This window comes from Heptranchias perlo, chromosome 32, assembly GCF_035084215.1.
Source record: "Heptranchias perlo isolate sHepPer1 chromosome 32, sHepPer1.hap1, whole genome shotgun sequence".
In the NCBI taxonomy this organism is placed as follows: domain Eukaryota; kingdom Metazoa; phylum Chordata; class Chondrichthyes; order Hexanchiformes; family Hexanchidae; genus Heptranchias; species Heptranchias perlo.
Window position 1 is genome coordinate 21,430,459 of NC_090356.1, and position 26,498 is coordinate 21,456,956.

The following is a 26,498-nucleotide window of genomic DNA, read 5'->3' on the forward strand; positions in this document are numbered from 1 at the left end:
AATGAGAATTTTAAAATCAAGCCATTGCCGGACCGGGAGCCAGTGTAGGTCAGCGAGTACAGGGGTGATAGGCGAACGGGACTTGGTGCGAGTTAGGATACGGGCAGCAAAGTTTTGGATGAGCTCAAATTTATGGAGGGTGGAAGATGGGAGGCCGGCCAGGAGATCATTGGGATAGTCAAGTCTAGAGGTAACAAAGGCATGGATGAGGGTTTGAGCAGCAGATCAGCTGAGGCAGGGGCGGAGACGGATGATGTTATGGAGTTGTAAGTAAGCAGTCTTGGTCTTGGAGAGAGAGACAGAGACAGAGTCCAGTTCAGAAGCAGACAAGCTATTGTAGCTGCTCTCCGAATATTCACAATTGCCTTGAGTGCCTGTGGACATTCATCAGCATCTGTGGAGCTAACAGTCACAGCAAGTGCCACTGTTTGCAACTATTATTGAAGATTTCCTTTTTTGGTTATCCAGTAATACAGACAGTGCTAATTATAAGGGAGGAGGTTATATCATTAATAAGTAGGAGGATGATTCTCTCTACAGGGAATAAGTAAAAGAGATTTTGAAAGTTGTGTGGAAAATTGTAATTAAGCCTACTGAAAAAGACTATGATGCGCTGGTATTTCCCTCAAGGCTAGGGTACTATGCTAAGCATTACCCGAAGGCTGATTATGTGCTGTCAGGATACATTCACACGTATGAAAGCAGTGTTTTATTGAGCCCACAAAGTCACATGCAGTTTCATGAATCCATTGCCACTGCAATTTTCAGGCTCTGAAGCTCAGGGAATAGTATCCAAGTTTGGATGGAGAAAGACTAGGCAGAGTGTGTCAGGGGTAAGGGATCCGTAGGTTTCACAGGAGCAGTGCACATGCCTCCAGGGTGCTAGAGCTTCTCTGTTCTGGCAGTTGGACCTAGAGTGATTTGAAGGATTTGGCACGTGAATGTCATTTGAAATATGGCAGAGAAAAGGCAGCTGCAGTAGAACTTAACCATGCTCTGGAACAGGAGGCAACATATATAGACATATCTATACATATACACACATGCGCATCCACACACACATATATTATACATATTACTTCTAGCCCATTGAAATCAATGGATAATGCTGTATCAGGCCCAGTCCATTGAAATCAATGGATATAGCCTGCTATTCTTACTTCCTCTATCGGATGGTGTAGTTAGGTCTAAAAACATTACAAGAACACTGTTATTCTTGCTTGGTCTAGACATGTCACTCTAACCTCTCTCAGACTGTAAGAACCAGTTAAAAGACAAATAATTTCCTCCAACGAACAATGGGCAAAGCCACAGGGGATTCTTGGTATATATAAAAGGTTTGTATCTAGCACACATCCGTCACTTCAGATATCACACTGTCAAAAGCACTGAAAAAAATACAGTATTTTTATGCTGGTTTTCTGACTTTGTTAACTTGGTTTCTCTCCCTCTCCCCTCCCACCCTTCCCAGCAAAAATTACAAGTAACTGCCAATCTATAGAAACTTCTGTCAGCAATTGGACCTCAGGGTTTGCTTATTTAGACAATTACCCCACAGACGGTACCCGAGTGGTGGCCTTAAAGGAAGAGTCCATGTTTAAACATGGCTCCATCTTAACAGCTAAACATCACAACCAGCATACCCATGAGCAATGCCAGGGGATATCAGCCAGCATATTAAAAACTTACATAGAGTAATTTCGACACAGAGAAGTGGTAGCTGTCTTGATGGTGTGTCACAATCTAGGAAGTGAGGTCTCTGTGCCCACAAAGGCCTGCTGGGAAATAAGAGGAAACTTAAGCGCAATTCTTTCAATTTGCGCAGCCTGCAGGTTCGCTACCCGTCGTGCACATCTGGAATTCAGCTCTCTGGAATAAGAAAATGGCTAACATGACATGGGTTGAAATAGCAGCCGAGAAAATGGCGTTTTTGGCCAGATTGAACCCACAGAGTCATACCCGAGACTGATTCGAGCTGAAGTACATTCATATTGGAAAAAATTATTGGAAAATTATTGGAAAAAATATTGGAAAATTATTGGAAAAAATTCTGAAGGACAAAATTAGTCTCCATTTGGAGAAGCAAGGATTAATCAGGGATAGTCAACATGGCTTTGTCAAGGGAAGATCATGTCTGACTAATTTGATTGAATTTTTTGAGGGGGTGACTAGGCGTGTGGATGAGGGTAACGCAGTGGATGTGGTATACATGGATTTCAGTAAGGCCTTCGATAAAGTCCCCCACAGGAGACTGGTCAAGAAGGTACGAGCCCATGGAATCCAGGGTGCCTTGGCACTTTGGATACAAAACTGGCTTAGTGGCAGAAGGCAGAGGGTGATGGTCGAAGGTTGTTTTTGTGACTGGAAGCCTGTGGCCAGTGGGGTACCACAGGGATCGGTGCTGGGTCCCTTGCTGTTTGTGGTCTACATTAATGACTTGGATATGAATGTAAAAGGTATGATCAGTAAGTTCGCTGATGATACAAAAATTGGTAGGGTGGTAAATAGCGAGGAGGATAGCCTCAGTCTGCAGGACGATATAGATGGGTTGGTCAGATGGGCGGAACAGTGGCAAATGGAATTTAACCCGGAAAAGTGCGAGGTGATGCACTTTGGAGGGACTAACAAGGCAAGGGAATACACAATGAATGGGAGGACCCTAGGCAAGACAGAGGGTCAGAGGGATCTTGGTGTGCAAGTTCACAGATCCCTGAAGGCGGCGGAACAGGTAGATAAGGTGGTAAAGAAGGCATATGGGATACTTGCCTTTATTAGCCGAGGCATAGAATATAAGAGCAAGGAGGTTATGATGGAGCTGTATAAAACACTGGTTAGGCCACAGCTGGAGTACTGTGTGCAGTTCTGGTCGCCACACTACAGGAAGGATGTGATCGCTTTGGAGAGGGTGCAGAGGAGATTCACCAGGATGTTACCAGGGCTGGAGCGCTTCAGCTATGAAGAGAGACTGGGAAGATTGGGTTTGTTTTCCTTGGAGCAGAGGAGGCTGAGGGGGGACATGATTGAGGTGTACAAAATTATGAGGGGCACAGATAGGATGGATACTAAGGAGCTTTTTCCCTTAGTTGAGGGTTCTATAACAAGGGGACATAGATTCAAGGTAAAAGGCGGGAGGTTTAGAGGGGATTTGAGAAAGAACTTTTTCACCCAGAGGGTGGTTGGAGTCTGGAACTCACTGCCTGAAAGGGTTGTGGAGGCAGGAACCCTCACAACATTCAAGAAGCATTTGGATGAGCACTTGAAATGCCATAGCATACAAGGCTACGGACCAAATGCTGGAATATGGGATTAGAGTAGACAGGGCTGATGGCCGGCGCGGACACGATGGGCCGAAGGGCCTCTATCCGTGCTGTATAACTCTATGACTCTATGACTCTATATAAATACTGGCTCTCTGGACTTGTCTTTTCGATTTTGCTGCAATAGCAAGTAGTGAAGTGCAAACTAATATACAGAGAAGAAAGTACCCAGCCTAAAAGAGACAAACTTGGAAAGGTAGTGCTGGGAATTGGGTTTACTTAGTCCAGAAAAAACAATCATTGACACAATTACTATCGACAGTTGTGAATAAACAGTTTATTTCTACAATTGAATCTTTTTCAAAGGTCCCTGTGGAGATAGCCGTGAATTATTCCTCATTACTTTCAATCAGTTTTTATGCAAGAAAGAAACAATGGACTCAAACTGCATTAAAATGGTAAGGATTGAGTTGTGTTAAAGGACATAAATGTGCTGACTAGAAGAGGATGCAAAGCTTGCTGAAGATGAATACTTGATTGGCACCGAATCCACCACCCTAAACATTCACTCCCTTTACCACCGGCGCACTGTGGCTGCAGTGTGTACCATCCACAGGATGCCCTGCAGCAACTCGCCAAGGCTTCTTCAACAGCACCTCCCAAACCCGCGACCTCTACCACCTAGAAGGACAAGAGCAGCAAGTACATGGGAACAACACCACCTGCGCGTTCCCCTCCAAGTCACTCACCATCCCGACTTGGAAATATATCACCGGTCCTTCATCGTCACTGGGTCAAAATCCTGGAACTCCCTTCCTAACAACACTGTGGGAGAACCTTCACCACACGGACTGCAGCGGTTCAAGAAGGTGGCTCACCACCACCTTCTCAAGGGCAATTGGGGATGGACAATAAATGCCAGCCTTGCCAGCGACGCCCATATCCCATGAACGAATAAAAAAATACAATGGTATTTTTTAGACCCAATGAACATTAATTCACGTCACACAAGTGTCAGGAAATGACCATCTCCCACAAGAGAGAGTATAACCACCTCCCCTTGACATTCAATGGCATTACCATCACTGAATCCCCCACCATCTACATCCTGGGGCTCACCATTTACCAGAAACTGAACTGGACCAGTCACATAAATGCCGTGACTGCTAGAGCAGGACTGAGGCGGGGTATTCTGTGGCGAGTGTCTCACCTCCTGACTCCCTAAAGCCTCTCCATCACCTATAAGGCACAAATCAGGAGTGTGATGGATTACTCTCCACTTGCCTGGATGGTGCAGCTCCAGCAACACTCATGAAGCTCAACACCATCTAGGCCAGTGCAGTTTTCTTGATCGGCACACCATCCACTCCCTCCATCACGGCGTACCATGGCTGCAGTGTGTCTTATCTACAGGAGGCACTGCAGCAACTCGCCAAGGCTTCTTTAGCAGTACCTCCCAAACCCACTGTCCAGAAGGACAAGGGCAGCAGGTGCATGGGAACACCATCATCTTCAAGTTCTCCTCCAAGTCTACTAAACTAAATGGTACAATTCTAAAGAGTATTTTACCCTGAGGGTATATGTGCACAAATTGTTGAAGGTGGCAGGGCAGGTTGAGAAAGTAGTTAAAAGAGCATACACGATCCTGGGCTTTATAAATAAAGGCATAGAGTACAAAAGCAAGGAAGTTATATTGAATCTTTATAAAACTGGTTCAGCCACAATTGGAGTACTGTGTCCAATTCTGGGCACGGTACTTTAGGAAGGATGTGAAGGCCTTAGAAAGGGTGCAGAAAAGATTTACTAGAATGGTTCCAGGGATGAGGGACTCCAGTTACGTGGATAGACTGGAGAAGCTGGGATTGTTCTCCTTAGAGCAGAGAGGTGGAGAGGAGATTTGATAGAAGTGTTCAAAATCATGAAAGGTTTAGATAAAGTAAATAAAGAGAAACTGTTCTCATTGGCGGAAGGGTCGAGAACCAGAGTACACAGATTTAAGGTGATTGGCAAAAGAACCAAAGGTGAGGAAAATCTTTTTACGCAGTGAGTAGTTATGATCTGGAATGCGCTGCCTGAAAGGGTGATGGATGCAGATTCAATCATGGTTTTCAAAAAGGAATTGGATAAATATTTGAAGGGAAAAAACTTGCAGGGCTACGGGGAAAGAGCGGGGGAATGGGACAAACTGGATTGCTCTTACAGAGAGCCGGCACAGGCCCAATGGGCCAAAAGGCTTCCTTCTGTGCTGTAACGATTCTATGATTCTATGGTTCTAAATCACACACCATCCTGACCTGGACGTATATCACTGTTCCTTCATCGCCGCTGGATCAAAATCCTGGAACTCCTTACATAACAGCACTGTGGGAGAACCTTCACCGCATGGACTGCAGCGGCTCAAGAAGAAGGCTCACCACCACCTTCCCAATGGCAACTGGGGATGGGCAATAAATGCCAGCCTTGCCAGTGACGCCCACGTCACGAGAATGAATTTTAAAAAAGCTTAAAGTGAACCTCCATAATCTAACTAGGGAAGAAGTTAGCAGGAGATTTAATAGATTAAAAGAACATAGCTGTAATCATGCATTTCTCAGAGTGCTGATTCTCTAATGGCTCTACTTGTATCATTTCAGACCATGGCTGAATTAAAAGTTCATGGAGATGGGCTTAATGTTCCTCTAACTGCTGGTCCCTTAAAAATGAAGTGACACCTAAGAGTGAATTCAATACCACTGGCCAAAAAGCCGATGAGACTGCTGTATGGGGCCTGAGGTGTGTACTGACAGAGTGATGATGCAAGGCATCATTAATATCATTTGAACATGCTGTTTGTACACTTTGAGTCTTGCATGAGAGTGAGATGAAGGGGGCCCCCCGAGAATATCGTGAGTATGCAGCCTCTGGTTAATGGCTGGTGAGGTGAGTGTGTTGCTGCATGAGGTGAATGCAAGAAGGATTAGCTTGTTTGGAACTTCAGGGCACTCTTCCTAGAGGGTCACAGTTCACCATGCCTGGCAGGAAATGCCAGCCAGACTCAATACTGTCTACAGTACCTGCAGGACGTGGGAATAAGTGCGGGAGTAGATGGCACACTTTAAGGAATCTGGCATTGCAAGACTACCCAACAGTACCCTGTACCAAGCAGAACACCAAAGATTCCATGCCACAGAATGTTGTCTATCATCTTGTTCTACATTTAATGTTGGTCCATACCGAGCCCTCATATCACCTTACAACTCTTTTCTGGCATCTCATGCACCCGTACCTCAGCAAGGCACACATTCAAGCTGCAACTTACAATTAAAAGTCTTGCTACACTCACATTTTCCATGGTCTTCACAAAATTAAAGCAATAAAACACATGCCTGATCATTTACTGATACCCAGAATGGCTTCAGGTTGGGCACATGACAGTTATCGATGACCAGCGTACTTTGGGAAATACAGCAATGCAGTGACATTGAGTAGCCATGACGTGCTATTCAATGGGAAAAGAGAATGAAAATGTTGACCATGCTGACTGTTGCACAAGTTACCTGTATGATTCATGTGAGAGCATCACATTACACAAAATGTAGTGTTAGCTGGGAATGAGCCAGAAGCATAACAGTCGAGACAGTGGTGACCTTGCCAACCATTGGCAGTGCCACTCCTGTGTTGCAATTTGGCTGCAGGTATCTTTGGTGCAGATGGCAAAGCTCTGCCCTGTTGACCCAGATCAAGCTGTGGCAGTTGTCCTCTGTCTTTGGCAGCGAGGGGTGCCAGAGCCTGCAGATGGTCTGGGGCTTCCTAATCTCCCTGGCATGCCTTCTTTCATCTTGTACCACCTCAACCATGAAATATTGTATTTGAGGCACTTTAAAAACAATCTTATCATTGGAGTGAAAAAAAATCCCTAAAAACTGTTTCATAAAAATAATTATTAAAAATTCCAAAACAATGGAAAAGCTTCTAATTAAAGCAGCACTGTATTAAAATTGTACAGTAAACGTTGTAAGAAAAAAAGCAATCAACTTTACTTGCTTGCATTCCAAATGGCCGCACATGGACAAAAAAGAGCGCAAATCTGGTACAAATACCACTGAATTGTTCATTTAAATATTTTTGCATTAAACCTGGGTCCTTAATGAGCATATGAAATGGGCACAAGCACTTCAGCTCATGAAATGCAGAAGATGCTGAGTTGTAGCCCAGAACGAAGTTGGTGCAGGGCCTGCAATCAGCACTCCCTCTGTTGCCAGCCGTGCACCAGCTCTCCCAGCACAGGAGTCTGCTGAATCGGCCAGGAAGGCTGGGGTTGAACCAGAAAATCCTGGAAGCCTCATTTTCAATGGGAGGAACAATTCCCATCTTGAGCTCCATCTTTGACCCAGTTACTTCATCAATAAGAACTCAGGAGGGTGGCCGGACAGTTTTGTTTTAAACACATCAGTCAGGTGGTGGTGTGTGTGCAACAGAGAGACAAGTGGTTAAATTTTCATCCCTACAGCATCACAGGTGCAAAATGTTGCCTGCTGGAAGCACATATCACGAGTTCACAGCCCCAGAACCTTCGATCCATTCATTTTAACATGTGCCTGACTTCCTGAGATGCTCTTCTGGCGAGTGATTCTCTGTGTTAGGAACCCTAAAGACAAACTTTGACCCTTGTGTTGAAAGGGAGCTGGATTTTTTTTATGGTAAAAAGTTAATTGATACTCAGGGGTCATTTTCGGAGACTTCTCCCGGCGATATGTCTCACTTAATGGGCACTTGGATAGGACAGTTGAGCAATGAGGTCAGCACGGCCAATTCTTGGCCCTCCCATTTTTCCAGCCAGTAACAGCTGGAAAATCAGGACCGCTGCGAATCGGGCGCACTGACCTCCATGCCCGATTCTTGAAGGTGCCAACTAATGCAGACAAATGATCCATGGATGCTGAATACCTTCTTGTAGCCCAGAGAAGGGGCCAATTATCATGTGCGAGTAAAGGTTGGCAGGCTGGTCAATCGTGGGGAGGGAGGAGCAACACACCTGTGCCAGATCCTGTCTTCACCTGACAGATGTGCACTTTCCAGCATGGGGCCACTATATAGCAATCAGGGCAGAAACCCTGACTAATTCCCCTTCCTTTGCTGAGGGCCTGGAGCCAATTCTAGGTTTCCAACTGAGATCAACTAACTCGGCACAGTCTAGCGGTCGAATCTCGGGCCTTTCTGCATTTGCCCACTATGCCATCGGGGTGCTCTGTCCTTTGCTTGAGACGGTTTTGGGACCATGGGCAGATCACTGTAGAAATTCTCTGCACTGGACAACATGTGTCAGCAAATCTGACCTCAGTTCTAAATCTCAGTCGATAATCTGCTGTGTGGCACAGCTGTCTGCTTCTTCCCTGGTCTCCTCTGAAGTAGAAAATGCTGCAGTATAATTTCTTAATACTGTACGCTTGACAGTGTTATCCATCTTGTCAAGCTGAAAGGTTATACTCCAGTTCCTTCAATACCTAAGCCTGGTTTGATTTGTACAAACAGATCCTGTCAGTTTCCAAGACGGCTCTATTAATCAAATTAAGTTGCAAATTCTCTATAAACTCTGGTCATTTATGCTGAAAAAGGTCTCCAGACAACATCCATAAAATATTTTTGGTTTGGTCTCTTTTTGGTTTCAAGTCCTTCTCCAAATGTCTCCCCTCCTCTCCTGAAGGTGCTGGGTTGTGCTGGAATTGAGTTGTACAGGTGCCAGCTGACTTTCTATACCTCACCCACTTGCTGTTCTTCACATGTGAGCATAAACAGCGGGCGTCATGGATGGCATCGCAGTGAAGTCCAATGCCATCCTCACCTGATGCCCATTTATGCACACTTTCCAGCAGGGAATCACTGGACAGTGATGAAAAGCAGGAACCTTGCACTGGTTTTTGTTCTCCCTTGACCAGCCCAGGACTACTGAGGCCAGTCATCGTGCCCCTCTCGCCCCTTTCGCTGAGATCAGCTGGTTCAGCACAAATTGAGAATTGAATCTCGGGCCTTCCTAATCTGTACAGCTCAACTCCACTGAAGCAGTTCATTCACCCATTGAACCGTTTGCATTGGTGGGTGGTGAGGGGAGGAAATCGATAGTTTGTGATACCTTTGCAACCTCGTGATATCCACTTTGTCATTGCAATGACATCCTGACAGAAATTCACACAGACTCATTATCCAATTACTTTCGTCATTGCTTCTCTGTTTCTTTCTTGTTCTCCCTAAACTCCCACTGCAATCTCTGACACGTTCCTCCTCCTCCTTCTCTCTGCATCTTAGGGTTGCCAACCCTCCAGGATTGGCCTGGAATCTCCAGGAATTAAAGATTAATCTCCTGGACACTGCTGCGAGCAAAACCCAGGAGAAAAATCATAGGGGTATAAAAAAAATTGTGTGTTTTTTTAATTTTCTTTGAGCACTTTCATATATTAGTTGTAAAAATATTGGAGATGGGAAAATTTGACTGACAGTCAAGAATCATCCAATCGAGTAACAAAGAGTTACTGTGCTGTGTACAGTTCTGGTGCCCTTCTTTAAGGAAGATATACTTGCATTGGAGGCAGTTCAGAGAAGGTTCACTAGGTTGATTCCGGGTATGGAATGAGGACAGTTTGAACAGGTTGGGTCTATACTCATTGGAGTTTAGAAGAATGAGAGGAGATCTTATTGAAACATATAAGATTCTGAGGGGACTCTATAGGGTAGATGCTGAGAGGATGTTACCCCTCATGGGGGAATCTAAAACTAGGAGGCATAGTCTCAGAATAAGGGGTCGCCTGTTTAAGACGGAAATGAGGAGGAATTTCTTCTCGGGGTCGTGAATCTTTGGAATTCTTTACCCCAAAAAGCTGTGGGGGCTGAGTCACTGAATATATTCAAGGCTGAGTTGGACAAGTTTTTGATCAGCAAGGGAGTCAAAGGATATGGGGAAAAGGCAGGAAAGTGGAGTTGAGGCAAAAATCAGATCAGCCATGATCTCATTTAATGGCGGAGCAGGCTCGAGGGGCCGAATGGCCTACTCCTGCGCCTATCTTTTATGGCTCTTATGGTCTAAAGAGTCTGTTCACTTTACACTTGGTGTGGGAAGGCAGCGTGTCACAAGGATGGACATGTTGGGTGACCAATGGTGGGAGTGTGGGAGTGGGGCGGTTGGAGGTGCGACATCATGTGATGAAACCTCCAGGAATACGTCCAACCAGAGTTGGCAACCCTATTGCATCCTCACTGTAATGAAGGCAAGATTTGACACACCTTATCCTATTCTAACTCATTTTTCCCCTGGAACTCAGAACTGTGGAACTCTTATTAGCTTTCCCTTCTTCCTATAACTTAAAACCCAGGCTTGGCGTCACTTAATAGAACAAGGGGCCATAATCTTAAAATTAGAGTTAGGCTATTCAGGGGTGATGTCAGGAATCACTTCTTCAAACAAAGGGTAATGGAAATCTGGAACACTCTCCGCCAAAAAGCTGTTGAGGCTGGGGGTCAAAAGAAAATGTCAAAACTGAGACTGATAGATTTTTGTTAGGTAAGAATATTAAGGATATGGAACCAAAGCTAGTAAATTGAGTTAAGATACAGATCAGCCATGATCGAATTGAATGGTGGAACAGGCTAGAAGGGCTGGATGGCCTTGTCCTGTTCCTATGTTCCTAACCACTACTTCTCGATTTACCTACTCTTTTCAATCCGGGGGTGGGGGGGGGGATTGGTGTGAGGTGGGGGTGGGGGAGGGGGCCTGCACTGTGGGCCTTGAATTTTTGCCTAGGTTTCTCAATAGAAACAAAATTGACTTGATGTATTGGCATACCCCTATGTACTAGTGTTTGCTTGGATCAGTAGCTTTGTAAATGGAAGCTGAGATTCTGTACCATGTAATGGCTTTCTGAGATGCTGTTTCCCCTTGACTGAAACTGATTTCATTCCTAATGTCATTGGACAGACCACTGTGCTTTTGAATCCAACAACCCAGATGTGAACTCAGGCACATCCTTGCGATCTCACACTGTGAAAGACTCCCACAAACCTGGACGCTCTGCTCACCTTATCTGCACACAAGTCTGTCCTTGATACAATGGGCTCGATTTTAAAAGGGCGGTGGGATGGCAGCGAGGGGGGGGGGCGGTCAATTGCACGCGGAAAACCCGACTAATAAAAACTTACCATACCCCACGCGATCGCAACTTAATTGGTGGCCATTAATCTTGTTTCCAGGTTTGCAGTCTGAAAGCTGCACAGTGGGCGGACTGCGCACCCGTATGACAGGCTGTCAGCTGGAGCGTCTGGATTTAAAGGGCCATTGCTCCAATGGATTTTGCTGGAGCAAAGAGCCAGAAGACCCAATGGAGCATCACAGGGGCAAGGCAGCTCCAAGTTTCAGCGATGCCTCACTTGAGGTACTACTGGCCGGGGTGAGGAGGAGGAGGTAACTAATTTACCCGGCCGACAGGAGGAAGCGCCCTGCCTTTGCCACCAAGAAGGCCTGGCTTGAGGTGGCAGAGGAGGTCATCAGCAGGAGCAACATATCCCGCACCTGGGTCCAGTGCAGGAAGCGTTTCAATGACCTGACTAGGTCAGCAAAATTGATTACACTTACTGATTCTCCTGCATTCCGTGTCACCCATCACCCCCCTCACCCCCAACTCATTCTGCACGGCCAAGATTACTCCATCTCATCACTCCTCACACCCGCTTAAGGCTCATCCTCAACTTACCTTCACTTCCTGAGCACTTCCTCACCTCCCCCTTTGTGACCCCACCACTGCCACTCACCCCAATCCTGATCCAATTTGATGTCTCTGTCTCATACTCACCCTCTGATGCACCTCTTTCACGGTCAGCCTCACACAAAGCAATGTATTCATCGGTTAGCCACTTCACCATCACTCACTCGCACACCTGTACTTTCTCCCCTTATAGGAGAAGAGAGCGCAAAATGCACGGGAGAGGGCGAGGACTGGAGGGGGGGGCCACAACAAATAATGGTCCTCACAGATGCAGAAGAGGTGGCCTGGAGATCAGCCGCACCCTCGAGTGCCTGTCTGTCAGGGACGCCAAGACTGGCACCCCACAAACATCTGGTGTCACAACTTTAACATTCTTCACACACAACATGAATTGATGTTAACAATGATTGGCATGTTGAACACCTCAGTATGCTCATCACAACATGACACATCCGTGATGATGCTTAATATTGCCTTCTGTTCTCTAACAGGCCCTTCAACGACTGCAGTGATGGCAGAGGGTGATTCCTCAGAGGCACTCCAGGCCTCTGAGCTCGAACCGTCACATCTTAGTGAGTCATCCACCAGCACAGATACTCACACCTCGGTGGGTCCTAGTAGTCAGTTAGTTGGTTTGGCACCTGGTGAGTCACCACACACAAGTGAGCACGAGCAGACACTGGTGGCAGGGGCAGTTGCGTCGGTGGGAGCACTCCTCTCCAGGCTCTGCTCAGCTGGACGCAGATGCTGAACCCCCCCGGACCACTCCTTTAAAATGAGAATGATCGAGGGACAGCAGCACATTTGTGAGGTACTGGAACAGATGCCACGCACACTCTCCACAATAGCACAGAGGATGGAGGAGTCCAACTCCTGCATGAGTGGAATGGTGGCACAGATACAGGAGGGAATGTCAGGTAGTGTCACAGGGATGTGAGCAACTATCTGAGATAGTGTTGCACGTAACTGCGGAAAGGTCTGAGATATTGTCAAGGTAACTGTGGAAATGTCTGAGATAGTGTCGCGGGTAAGTGCGGGAATGTCTGCAATGGAGGGAAGGCTAGCCTCCATTGAGCTTCAAGCACGGCTCACAAATGAGTCCATTCAGGCCCTGACAACGGCCGTTCGGACTCAGGGGGAACAACATTCTGCCGCCTTAAACAGGCAGACAGAAACTTTACAACTGGGCTTCTCACATGTCCTCCAAACTGTTCTCCAGCAGGGTGGTAGGAGTGATGTGGGCCTGGTCCAAGAGAGGGGTGAGGGCGAAAGGGGACATGGAAGTGGCAACGCCACTCAAAGTGGTCCCACGTCTCACCCGTTGCCCCCGTCTCAACCAGTACCCGCAATGCTGCCTCCTCTCCAGGTGGCCGAGTCTGCCCCTGCACAGGTGCAAGTGGAGCAATCTTTGGAGGGGCCCTCACGTAGTCCAAAACCTAGAGGGCGTAGGCCGAAAGCATCTAAGCAGTCCGGGCATGGACATGAGCAACCTGCCACTACCTCTGCTGCAGCCACAGGGGATGCACCACGTAGAAGCGGTAGGAAGAGAAAGACTAATGATTTGTGATCACGAAGGGGATGCACAAGGGTGACTGACAGACGGTCATGTTTTGGATTTTTATTTGGTTTCTGTTAAAGTCATATTAATTGTTATCATTCTCACCACTACTGCCACGTCTTGCCCATTCATGACTGGCTTTTGTGATAGCGCCCTTTCATGTGCTTCATCATGAACAGCGACACTTGATGCCACCCAGTGGATCACTTTACAGTGGGTGTATGTGTAGTTGCAGGACTGTTTTGTGCGGGGTTGGTGGGGGGGGGCGGTGTCGGTGATGGCACTGGTCTTTCCAGGTGGTCTGCTGACTGGACTCTTCTCGCTTTCTGATCGTATAAGAACCGTTCACATATGAGTGACTCCCTAGCCTCATGAGCAACCAGGTGGGCCACTGCTCTGCCCATGGGTTTGTCCTCCTCCTCCTCCTCCTCCTGCTTCTCCTCAATGTGGATGGCAGATGTGGATGGTGGATGAGGAGATGGGGCCTCCTCAACTGGTACCCCCCTCTCTGTTGCACCATGTTGTGCAGGACACAACACACTACTATAATGTGACCCACTCTCGCTGGTGCATATTGAAGCGTTCCCCCAGAATGATCGAGGCATTGAAATCGCATCTTCAGCAGCCCTATCGCATGTTCAATTATAGACCTGGTGATGATGGGGCTGTCGTTGTATCGACGCTGTTGCTCGCTGATGAAGTTCCTCAGAGGTGTCATGAGCCACGTATGCAGGGGGTATCACTTGCCCCCGAGGAGCCAGCCCTTAAGGGTGTTCAGTGCGTGGAAGAGGCCCGGGATGTTGGATTCCCTCAGAATGAACGAATCGTGGCAGCTGCCATGGAATCTGGCACACACGTGAAGGAATCTTTTGTGGTGGTCACAAACGAGCTGAGTGTTGATGGAGTCATACCCCTTTCAGTTGATGAACAGTCCTGGCTCATGTGGAGGTGCTCGGATTGCTATATGCATGCATTCGATTACACCCTGTACCCGTGGGAAGCCAGGCACAGAGTGGAATCCTACTGCCTTCTCCATCTGGCTGAGGTCGTCCATGAGGAAGTTGACATAGTGCGAGGCCCTGCGAAACAAGCCGTTGGTGACCTGCCTTATGCACTTGTGTGCAGACGACTGAGAGACCCCGGCGATGTCACTGGAGGCACCCTGGAATGATCTGGAGGCAAAGAAGTTGAGGGCAGTGGTGACTTTAACTGTAATGGATAATGAGATGCTGCCAGGCCCAGCTCGGCATGAAGAAGGCTGCAGATGTCTGCGACCACCTGGTGACCTTCGCTCAACCTCCGTATGCACTGCTCCTCGTAAAGGTCCAGGAAGCTGAGCCTCGGTCTGTAGACCGTCTGACGAGGGTGGTGCCTCCTGCGACATCACTCCCTCTGTTGTTCCTCTCTGTGATCTTGTGCAGGTGCCTGTGGCGCAGCACTGTGTTGTGGAGCTCCAAGTTGCAGAAGTGCACACCTTGCCTGGCGAGGATGGTGATGTTGCTCGACCTTGAATGTACTGGTGAATGAAGCCATTGCGTCCCCCCATCCTGATGGTGTCAGTTTGAGGGGGTCCGAAAAGTTGGTAAATACATGTAAACAGAACAATTCTGAGTGGAAACCAAGAATTTTCAGTCTAAACACAAAGCCAGAAAATTGAGAGAACTGAGTGCCCTGCTGCAATAACTCACCTTTTATCCCCATCTATCAAACAGGCATTTAAATGTCCAAATGGCTGCTGGCTGCAACATGACTCCTTCACCAGGGAGTGTTTCGCACAGCACGGGAAACGTGCTGAGGTAGCGTTGAAATCGCTTGCCTTCATACCTAATTGTATTTTTAGATTTTTTAAACGAGGTTAACTAGTTGAATTGATGCTTTAAATATCGTCCCGCCGGCTTTAATTGCCAGCGGGACCTCCGGGTTCGGGAACGGTGCGCGCACCCAGATGGCTGTGGGTCGTGCGCGTTCTTAGGCGTGTCGGAGCCGGGATTTCTGCCCCCCCCCTCAAAAACACGATTTTCTTTGCCCCCCCCCACTCCCAACGCACCAGCAGATTTCTTTTAAAATCATGCCCAATAAGCGGTTTGGAAAATGGCAATGAAAAGCCTCAATGTCCTGACACAGTTCTTTTAGTGCTATACCTTCTATCTTGGTAACCATTCCTCAGTGAAGATTTAATGGTTTCATAACTTTTCCAACTGCCCCTTCACCCCACCGTTTTCCCTCCTCCTGGAATCGCATCAGGGACAAAAGCAGCTTCCTGCTTTGTTTGAAAGGCCAATGGCGGCGGGGGAGGTGATTATGATTAGCATCGGAGCCTGTGGTAATAAAACAAAAATTGTCACATTTGTAGTGCACACAACAGATCTATGGAAAGCTCTCGCACCAACTAGCTTGTATCGATCTTATGAATTGCAGTCTGCTGCTCCATTCTCTGCTGCTTGTTTCAGTACTTTAGGCCAGGAGACAAATTGTGAAAAGTGGCCAAATAAATGAAATTATAGCGTTCCTCCTTATTCATTCGACAACAGACATCTGACCAAGGGGCAACTTCTTACTGATCCCAGCACTACAGGCTGAAGAATGTTTCTTACACACTTTTTAACCCACATTAGCCATCAAACTTTTTCTGGGAGGTTGTGTGGGGGGGGCGGAGGGGTTAGTGTTTTATTTTATTTATTTAACTGTTTTTCAGCTCTTGGACCAATTTGAGTCTGTTCAAATGATAAATCTCTTGCATATTCTGTAAACAACAACTTGCACTTATATAGTGCCTTTATAATAGAATCATACAGCACAGAAGGAGGCCATTCAACCCATTGTGTCTTTGAAAGAGCTATCCAATCAGTCCCACTCCCCTGCTCTTTCCCATAACTCTGCAAATTTCTCCTTTTCTAGTATATATCCAGTTCCCTTTCAGGGAGTGCACTCCAGACCGTGACAACTCGCTGTGTAAAAAAAATTCTCCTTATTGTCCCCTGGATCTTTTGTCAATTATCTTAAATCTGTGTCCTCTGGTTACCGACCTTCCTGCCAGTGGAAACAGTTTCTCCCTATCTACTTTATCAAAACCCTTCATAATTTTGAACACCCCTATTAAGAGGAAATTCAGGTCATGTAGGCATGCCAGAGATTAGGATAGATATGTCATAGTCATAAACAGCAGAAAGTAGAAGAGAGTCCAAAGTTAAAACCTGAGGTCCAATGGTAGGATGATATTAACTTATAGACAGGGTGAAGTCAGTTTGGAGAGTCCACGAGCCTAGGGGAGGGGGTGAAAGGTAAATCCATGGAATTGATGCGGATGAGGGAGCTGATCCAGGGAAAGAAGACTTGCATTTATATAGCACCTTTCACCACCTCAGGACGTCCCAAAGCGGTTTACAGCCAATAAAATACTTTTGAAGTGTAGTCACTGTTGTAAAGTAGCAGCCAATTTGTGCACAGCAAGGTCCCACAAACAGTAATGTGATAATGACCAGATAATCTGTTTTGGTGAGTAAGCACAGCTGTTTCTGCCCGAAATAAACAGAGCATTTAAGACGTTATAACCGGCAACTTTGAAATTGACGTTAATGCAAATGGATAATGGTTATCGCTTTTTGGCCAATATAAGTGACTGCCCATTTTAAACTTGGACATTTTAAGTGGCGGGGACTGTAACAGCAGCAGATGGGTGGATGGGCTCTCTAGGCTGCAACAGATTACTGTAAACTTGGAGACTGAATGGCAGGGCAGATTTGGGCTCCTTTGATATGGAACTGGAAGAGCTCATTTGTACTCGTCCCAATTTACTTGGTGTTTCTGATAAAGATCTCATAACATCCTCTTTAATAGAGATCCTGATAGTAAGAACCCCTTTTTGATGGGCTTCCTTGATGGTGAGACGACCCCCTTTTAACTAAAATTGTGATGACAGGACTCCCTTATTCAAGAGGAATCCGGAGGGTGGAAACTTCCTTTTCTTGATGGGGCCCCAATGGTGCGAATAACTTTATTTCACAGGAATCCCAAGGGTGAACCTGCCCCTCTTTATTAGGGTCCTGATGGTGAGACTGCCTCTCTTTAATGAGTCACTATCCAAGTGTTTGGCAAATATCTTGGGTCTTTTTAAACCAAAGATTTCTGCGTTAAACACTGGTGGAAGATTTTCCTTGTGTGCTACATACATTTAGAAAGAATGCATGATCAGGCCATATAGCACATTGGGATGTCTTCCTCCATTATTGGGTTGAAATTGCAATATGCGATATTTAACGGAGGCGCTAAAGTATTTAAAATAAATAGGTTAGCACCTATTTGATAAAATAGCCGATAAAGGAATTTCACAGGAGCAAGTTAACAAGGAATGCTGAGAGTCTTTCTAAACAATCAGCGAATAACCTTGGTGTGATTTTCGTACCATATCGGGATGTTTCGGATAACGCTGCCGCAGTAAATAAATAAATAACAGTGCATTTATTTTTGTAACTGTCTGAAGGGAAGGCTTGTGTAGAGGTCAAAGGTGACATGAGCAGCAAAAGACCATCATCACTAAGTGAGGAGCTGTTACAGTAATGGACAGCATTGACAATGAAATAAACCAGCTGTTATCAAGAATCATTATTTTGCCTCAGGCCACAAACATTACCATCAGCCTTTTTATTTCTTCCCCCTGTTCTGTGACGTCCGCTGCAAAAAAATGCCCAGTCCAGCACCCCTCAAGTGAATGGGCAAGTCACCTGCTCCCAGGAATTTGCTTCGAATTCAATAATCACCCATCAGTAGGAACCTTAGAACACTTGCACAGTTCTGGTCTCCATATTAGAAAAAGGATATAGAGTCGCTGAAGTTACTAATAAATCCAATTAGGAATTCAAGAGAAACTTCTTTACCCAGAGAGTGGTTAGAATGTGGAACTCGCTACCAGATGCAGTAGTTGAGGCGAATAGCAAAGGTGGATTTAAGGGGAAGCTAGATAAGAAATGGTGGAGAAAGGAATAGAAGGATATGCTGATAGGGTTAGATGAAGTAGGTTGGGAGGTGGCTTGTGGTGGACTCAATAGTCTGTCTCTGTGCTGTAAATGCTATGTAATTCTAGTACTGCCCAGGGTCAATTGCCACTGAGAACTTTCCCTCCCTGGTGTGGCACATTTGACCTATGCTCACTCACAATGCATTGGAGGAACTCAACAGTATAGGGGGAATTTTACAAGAGAATCCCAAGTAAGGCCAATAGGTGGTCGAGCGTGGTCGAGCCTGCATTAAACTCAGGCAATGTACTTCTGGGTTGTGTCACATTCCCAAACATGGACAGAGTCTCCTCTTCACTGACTAGTGGGAAATCCCTACCCATGCCATTCTAGTTTCTTTACTGGGATTCTCCCAATCTTCCAGCTTGAAATCAAGAGAATTTCAACAACAACTGGAAGAAGCTGCCTGACCTTGTCTGACTGTTACATTCTTGTATTCACTGTGCCGGGATAGGTGTGTGTGTCCTAGGGTAGGTACATTCTGTTGTTTAGTATATTGTATAGCACTTTGTAGGATTGTATTAGAGAATAATTAAGCATGGAATGAGGAAAAGCCATTCAGCTCATTAACCCTGCTACATGTACCACCTATCGCAGACTCCATCCCACTCACTTAATCTCCTGAGGGAAAGTTCTACATAAATAATCCTGGATCGCCAAAAACTGATCAAGGAAAGCTGTAGAATATATATCCCTTCTCACATCTCTGATGTTTAACCTGGCCTGCTGCTCTCCACAAGCAGCAGTTCCCTCTCCCTCAGCAACACATGTGCATTTGATGGTCGCACTTTATACCTATCCCTATGACCGCCAAAATTGGACTGGCAGGTTTCATTATTTCAAGTGCCCCTCTCCACAAGGTGAGATCACACCTGGTTCACAGGCCTTAAGTGCAGTATTATAGGAAATACAATGTGTTGAATCACACCTGCAGCAGTGTCTCAGAGCAGCTGCCTACCATTAGAACAGTTTGATTGTTTATAGCTGTGCAGCTCTAAGGGTGAGAACGATTTTTTTTTAAAAAATCCTTGCAGAAGTGATTTTTTTTATTTCTTGCTGTGATTTGTTTATGGAAAGAGTGACTCACTCAGGCAAGCTGTTTGATCCAAAAGCAGTGCTGAGCACATTGGGAGTGAGATCGTGAGAAAGACAGACAGGCTCATTAGCACCAAATAGTCAAGTGATCTGCTTCTTATTTCAAAAAATGTTGAGGAAGCTAAAACTTACAATGAAGAGAATCAGTCGAAGCCATTACTTTGGGCAAGGTAGTGACACTCTAGGGAGACTTTCTACCATTGGTTGATACCTCACTGAGACTGTTTTTGTCAAGCTATTTGGTTGTTTGGGCTGAAGACAAACAAAATTGATTGCTTTCATGTTAAAAAAGCTAAGACATACTGCAGTATTGGTTAGTAAAGCGTGTTGTAGAATCGGTGTGCTACATTCTAGAGTGATTCAAAGCGCATCATTCCTCAGAAAGCTGAATTCCTGACACGGGTAGACTGTAGGAGAAACTAGCTAAGCAGAGACATGGTGGCCGATATTCCTCTTGAGGCCTGTGAGAGGCGCCTTTCCGTCACAGGCCCACCCCCTGGTACGGCCTTGCGCTGGAATCGGGGTAGAAAGGGGAGCATAGCTGCAGGCCTGAGAAGCTCCTGGCTGCCAGCATTAGGGCCTACCGGCTGCTACTCTCCAGAAGAAGCTCAAATGCCCCAAGGCGCGAAGACTGTGCTGGGGGAGAGGGGGAGGAAATTAATTACATGCTGTCTTCCTAGTTCAGGGTGCTTCCGACACCCCAGACTGTGGAGGGGCGCAGTCCAAGCGCTTCTGCCAGCTATCTTGAGGCGGCACTCAGGTGCAGACAGAAGAGAATGAGGCATGAGACTAGGAGAACCTCCTCCCACTTCATTAAAATGCATAAACGGGACCTGTGCCTACTGCAAGCGATTACAGGTTACCTCATCCCCATGCATTCACAATGTTTCCACGCCACATACAGACAGGATAACCTGCGCTATGTAGTGAGGAGATTAGAGGCAATCAGTACTTGACCAGACGCTTTTCACAAAGTCAGATGAGATCTTGTGGTTACGTTCCCTCTCTTTAGCTTTAAACCAAATAGTTCTTGTTAATCTGGATACTTTTTTTTCAGAGATGTTTAATTATACAAGGCTTTTTTTAAAGACAGTTTCTTGAACAGGAGACTCTATCTACTTTAGCACATCTCTTCATTTAGATGGTTTTCTTGAGCCACTTTCTCCTTCACGAAGCTGCTCCATCAGTTTGCCCAATACAAACTTGGGCTTCTTCAGCATCTCGACCTTGTGAACACAGACATCATGGAGAGAGTAGGTGGTCTGGTAGGCCATCTCTATGTCCTTAGCAATACTGCCTGGGATCAATTTGTTGATAACCTCTGAGGTCATTGGTTTGTATTTCATGGGTTATGATTTCTATCATCACCTTGTGGATTATGCGAACCTGCTGGTGTTAAGTGTAAGAGGTTTTACAAATCTGGTTATTGCGATTCTTGGTGAATCCAACACAGAAGAGAAGCCGCAGGTGGTTTTGACATCATTTTGAGCTTCACTCATGGTCTGCCACTTTTTGACCATTTTTTGGTGACAGCTCATCACGTGTTAAGTCCATGCCATGAAAGTTAGCCAGACAGTTCTTGGCCTGAAGGTCTTTCATAATCACCTTGCATTTGGGGAAGGCCACTTTATCGTTCTGCAAATTGGCAAGACTCACCTCAAAACCTTGGCCTTTCGAGCCTTCTGGATCTGGTCACCAAAGTTTTGCCCATGTTCCTAATGTTAAACATTGCCCAAGCCTTAATGGTCCTTCTTGGAAAAAGAGTCAACGATCATCTTCTTGCCCCCCTTTTTTTCCATCCTCTGGTCAGTCTCTTGTTTTTACCAATTGCTATGTTGCTCTGCATGTTCATGTTATTATAGCTGATCTATCGGTATAGTATTATCTGTATTCGCATGGTAATTCACCATTAATGGCAATTTGAAATGACAAAATAACAACACCTTACAATAATTGGATTGACTACCTTACAAACCAGAAATTAGGTCTTTGATTCTCTATAAGGTTTCATCTGATAATACCGACATATAGCAATTGTATAAACTCACTGATCAACAAAAAAGACTAAGGAAGTCTAGATCCACAAAGAGCAAACGTATTTTATTGTACATGAGGTGCTGAAGAAGCGGGCAGCTGTTTTTCTCATAGGAGGCAGTGAGTTAGTGAGTGATTCAATGTGATTTCTGAAATCAAAAGAACCTGGATGGATGTATGGAAATTATCCAATAATAAACACAGCCAAAGCATAAATACCAACTCTCGGCTTTCCATGCAAACACTCAAGCTTTTTGAGCTCTTGTTTGCACAATTCGTGCTTGTGCCCAGAAATCAATGGAATTATCACTCCTCACCCCCACCCATCCAGCTCTTTCCAGGTCCAGTGGCTAATGAACTAGACAGGCTTTGCTCTTCCTCTTCATGCATTCCCAGCACTGATGGCCTCAATTTACATCTCTGTACATTGGAGGTAGTAACTCTCACTAGACTGAGAGCTCCTGCCTCCATTGTACAGAGGCAGCAATCTGGGGCTTTAGCGCTGGAAATGGCACGAAGGAGGAGCAGGGCCTTACTCACCGGACTCAGGTAGGAGCAAGCAGGGGAAAATTGAGACTAAGTAGAGCGGGTGAATGCAATTCAAGGAGGGGGCAAAATGCATGGCAAGGTAAGGGGAAGGGTGGAATACAGGGTTAAGGATGGAATTAGATGGGACGAGAGGGAGAAGGGAAATGGATGGGAGGGGATGTTATAGCAGTGAAAGAGGAGGTAATGAATGGGCTACAGTATCTACTAGGTTGAGAAATGACAGAGTGCACTTATGAATGGCTGGTGGGGGTTGGAAGAGGGAGAGTGAAAATGCTTAAAAGTTTACTTGGTGCTCCCACGCCATATATTTATTGGCTAATTGCTGTGTTTTTCCACATTAATTCAAAATGCAATGTAACATTTTCCTGCACTTGATGAGCACTACAGAAATACAAGTTATTATTTTCTTTACATCAATGCTTTTTTCCATTAGAATGTTCTTTATGCCTGCTTCAATAATTTTATGATGTTGTAAGTAAGCTTTTCGTTCATTATTGTTTACATTATTACCTCGTTGAGTTGTGATATTTGCATACATGTAATCTTTCTCTGGGTATACCTTTCGATGGTGCAAAAGTCTAGAGTCAATTATGACTCATAACTGGTTTTATTTTAACATTTAAAATTTATCTGTGTCTAACTGGTCAAGAATGAACTGTTTTTGACTTCAAAAAACACTTCAAAATGCTGGAAAACGTATTAAAAAGTTTCTTGGAAGGGGAAGAGCAAGGCATCACCCCCAGGAAATACATTTTGATTAATCAGAGCTCACTTGACCCCTTCAAAAAGATTTATATCCAATGCTGCTGCAAAAAAAAATTCTACAGAAAACATACTAATATGATCCCAATACCAATAAAAATCCTAAAGTCTGAAGTAATAAAAAGGAATTGAACTTAGATCAGTCATTTTGAAGCAGTGCTCTTGGTCATAGGCCTGTATTTGGGACCGTTTTTCAGTTGCATGCTGCTTTTTGTGTTGGTGACTTTTTTTCAAGCTGTTAGTCAGCTTTTTTTTGAGTTTTATAGGTTGGCATGTATGCTCCTGGAACTATCTACATACCTTGTCAGCAGTAAAGAATGGCTGGCACCCCTCTCTCACTCTCTTGCACTCTCTCCTCCCACTCCCTTTGCTATTAGAGATATTGTTGTTGAGCCCTCTTGATTTCTTTTTCACATTTTCTCTCGAAGTTGTTAAACACAGCGTACACAGCGAGTGGTTGTGATCTGGAATGCACTGCCTGAGGGGGTGGTGGAGGTAAATCGTGGCTTTCAAAAAGGAATTGGATAAGTACTTGAAGGGAAAATATTTGCAGGGCTACAGGGATAAGGCGGGGGAGTGGGACTAGCTGGATTGCTTTTGCAGAGAGCTGGCATGGACTCAATGGGCCAAATGGCCTCCTTCCGTGCTGTAACCATTCTGTGATTCTATAATTCTAGACTAAGCCAGATTCAACAAATATCTCCTTCTCTCCCACCAGGAGGAGAAGGTAGATTGAAGATACACCTTCAACAGTCTTGGCTGGATCCCCAAGCAGTACCATAATATTTACAGCGATGTTTTTGAAGTCAGTAGAGGAGGTGGAACTGGAGTTCATCCTCCTACCCTAAAGTCAATGAAGAAGGAATTGCTCTGATCGCTATATGCAGCCACATAAAAAACATAGAAATTTTAGCACAGGAAGAGGCCATTTGGCCTTTCTTGTCTGTACTCAATTTAGACCCATCTTGCACAGTCCCATTTTCCTGCTTCTCCTCCTACCCTTTTACATTCTTCTCTAAGTAATTATCTTGTACCTTTTTAAATGCTGTAGCATTGATTGTGGAAAAGCTTTCCACACTCCAATAACTCTGTATGAAAAGATTTCTTCTAATCTCCTTCTTTATGTATCTAGTACTTATCTTGAGGTCATGGCCTTTTGTTTTCGATATACCTACAAATGGAAATAATCTACCTGCATGTATTTACCTTGTCTACTCCTTTTATCATTTTGAACACGTCTATCAAATCTACTCCTCAAGCTTCGTACTTTGAGAGAATACAGTCCTGGCTGCTCTAGCCTTTCCTCATAAATCAGACTCCTCATCCATGGTGTCATCCTGATAAATCTGTGTTGCACTCTCTTACGGCTATAGCGAGCAGCCCAAAACTACTTAAAATGTTTCAAATGTGGCCCAACCATCATTTTGTACATAGTGATTGTGACCTCTTCGCTTTTGCATTCAATCCCCCTCGATATAAACCCTCAAAACCGTTTTGATTTCTTAATGCTGTTTTTTTTCCTTCCCACTTTTAAGGTTACATTCAAAAAGAGCATTCTTAATGTCCCTATACATAGTGATGAGAGCAAATCATCCCCCAGTGTGAACAACTAAGATCTTGATGCCAAGAACAAGAAATTACTTTGATCCTTAGATGAACTTGAAAGACATTCATACAAGACCAGCAGTGGAAAAAGTGGTCACAAAGCACATTTGGGGATCTGCACATCAAAGGGACCCTAGAGAGCAGTCATCCAGGTCTCTCACCACTGAACCGCTGCAAGTGTAACCTCCCCATTAAGTCAGGAACTTGACAGCAGAGATGGAAGGCTCATGATACAAGCACATCTGACAGCAGTACTACTGGGACAAATACCACTTAGTTTCTTGCTTCTTACTGAGTCTAGCAGCATTACCAAGGGCAGCAATCCCAACCGGACCATGTAACAGTCACTATAAGATAGCATCATATTTCTAAACAGGTTTGCAAAGCAGCAGGTTAGACAGTTGATGGGTGAGATGATTGTAATTGACCAACTGCAATGCTTTGTTGCCGATGATGGAGCAGTCCGAAGACTAATGCACTTTTTGAAACAAAGACATAAAATATCTAACTGACTTTCCTCAGTCAGTTAGTTACAGTGTCTATCAAGCCACAGAAAGTAAAGGCATGTATCTTGTTTGACAGGCTGTGGGGAAAGGGGAATCAATAACAACTGGCATATGGAGGAGCTGACACACATGTCTATCAGAATCTCACTGTGCCTTGTGACTTCTACTGCACATATCCACAGGTGAAGTGGAGACAGTCAGTGACTACAAATAATAAATACTGAAGGGTCACCACACAGGTCAATATCCTGAGGTTTGTGAGGAGCCTGTTCAATAAGTGGGTCAATTCATTTGTTTGTGATTTACTTTTTTGTTGTCGTTGAGAAATCCAGATGAAGGGCCAAGGTCCATAGTGCAAGAAACCATCAAGATTAAAACGTAGAAAGGAAGAGGAGGTATATAAAGTAGTAGTGATTAAGTGAAACAAAGCTTGGGTTTTAAACACCTGAAGATTATAGAAGGAAGAAATGACTAAGAGGGGCAAGGAGTTCCACAGTTTTGAGGTGCTGGGAAAGAATGAGTTAGAGGAGGAGATGATCTGAACACAGTGAGAATGCAGTGATGCAGGAAGATCATGTAACTTGGGAGGAACAGAGAGGAACGTTCAAAAGTGCACTAACCATAGTAGTATTGAGGACCAGAAGAAAGGAGGGAGAGAGAAAACAGGGAACTATAGGCCAATTAGCCTGACATCAGGAGTCGGGAAAATGCTGGAATCTATGATTAGGCACAGTCAGCATGGTTTTATGAAAGGGAAATTGTGTTTGACAAATCTATTAGAGTTTTTTGAAGATGTAACTAGCAGGGTAGATAAAGGGGAACCAGTGGATCTAGTAAATTTGGAGTTTCAAAAGGCATTCCACAAGGGTGCCACATAAAAGGTTGTTACACAAGATAAGGGCTCATGGGGTTGGGGGTAATATATTAGCATGGATAGAGGATTGATTAACGGACAGAAAACAGAGAGTAGGAATAAACGGGTCATTTTCAAGTTGGCAGGTTGTAACTAGTGGAGTGCCGCAAGGATCAGTGCTTGGGCCTCTGCTATTTACAATCTATATTAATGACTTAGATGAAGGGGCTGAGTGTAATGTATCCAAGTTTGCTGACGATACAAAGCTAGGTGGGAAAGTAAGCTGTGAGGAGGACACAAAGAGTCTGCAAAGGGATATAAACAGGTTAAGTTAGTGGGCAAGAAGGTGGCAGATGGAGTATAATGTGGGGAAATTGTGAAGTTACTCACTTTGGTAGGAAGAATAGAAAAACAGAATATTTTTTAAAGGGTGAGAAACTATTAAATGTTAGTTTTCAGAGGGATTTGGGTGTCCTTGTACATGAAACACAGAAAATTAACATGCAGGTACAACAAGCAATTAGGAAGACAAATGGCA

General features: G+C 45.0%; 1 long non-coding RNA gene and 1 pseudogene across 1 annotated transcript in view; one reads left to right on the plus strand and one right to left on the minus strand.

Moving 5' to 3' along the window:
* LOC137301157 (uncharacterized) overlaps positions 1-26,498 on the plus strand; it is a 239,109-nt gene that overhangs the window by 208,337 nt on the left and 4,274 nt on the right. The window lies entirely within an intron of this gene.
* LOC137300771 (small ribosomal subunit protein eS1-like) lies at positions 20,785-21,503 on the minus strand (annotated as a pseudogene).